Source organism: Penaeus monodon, chromosome 30 (genome assembly GCF_015228065.2).
Source record: "Penaeus monodon isolate SGIC_2016 chromosome 30, NSTDA_Pmon_1, whole genome shotgun sequence".
Taxonomy (NCBI): domain Eukaryota; kingdom Metazoa; phylum Arthropoda; class Malacostraca; order Decapoda; family Penaeidae; genus Penaeus; species Penaeus monodon.
Window position 1 is genome coordinate 11167650 of NC_051415.1, and position 1049 is coordinate 11168698.

General features: G+C 33.1%; 1 protein-coding gene across 1 annotated transcript in view; it reads right to left on the reverse strand.

The window, feature by feature from the left end:
* Positions 1-353: 353 nt before the first annotated feature.
* Positions 354-1049, reverse strand: part of LOC119592519 (adenylate cyclase type 1-like) — a gene marked incomplete in the record, with an annotated part of 97990 nt that continues 97294 nt past the window's right edge. The window contains 1 exon segment of the mRNA XM_037941372.1: positions 354-1049.

Sequence of the window (1049 nt, forward strand, 5' to 3'; positions counted from 1 at the left end):
AATGACTTGTGTTTTTGTATGTGTGATTTACAAAATAGTTGTTTTCATGTGATAATATATCAACATAAGGCCTTAATTTATTTGTAATTCTTTGTTTAACATATTTTAAGTTTGTTGAAAACAGGTTTTTCTGTGTTGAAGTATTTTATACTGTGGGGATTGTTTGATCTTGTACTCTGTTCCTTACTGTTTATGTAAACTCTATAGGCCAAATGATAGTTTTCGTGTTTTCTTTTGTGTTAGCTATTATTTTAGCCATCATATTTTTGGGTTTATTCCTTGCTTCACTCTTCTGACTACCAGAGACTCCTCTCTTTTCTGAGGGGGATGATAGGACAAGCAAACACATCCTGTTATCCTTGTTTTTTGCACATAATTTATAGGAGTTTTGTACCCCCCCCACCCCTTGAGAATATTGTTTTCACAAGACATTTTTTGAGTAACCAGACTTTTATACTGTAACTTCTGCCCAATGGGGAGATTGATTTAAAAAAACTGTTAATTAAAGTAATGCACATGCTGAAAAATAATCAACCCTTTGTCATATATTCACAGTATTCATCTCTGCTTTTGTATTAAGCATTTAAAGAATATAATACCTTGGCTGGGTATAGTTCATCTCATAACAGGTTAATAATGATGAATAATAAGAGGTGAGAGCTTGAAGCAGAATTAAGAAATATTAGTGCATTGGGTTATCTGTATAAAACAGGAGAAGCTTAAACTGTTGTGTCCTACTTAATGTTATTTGTATATTTCAGATCATGTTCAGCTTTTTTACCAAAATTGTTATTTCAGTGTTGTCCAGTCCTTCATTGTATATACACCCTGTGGAAGAAAGATATGTATAAGGGCCATTAATATTTAAAGTGCGTACTGCTTGGTATTTTTTAGATAATGGTATGAGGAGGTATTGAAAGTAGAAATGATAAATAGCACAGGTCAGTTTGTTGGGGTCAGTGAAGCTGATTACATCAATAACAATTACCCAGTTGTAGTGCCTCTTCTGAAGGTCTCTGTTCAATCAACTGGAATGTCAGAATTCCCAT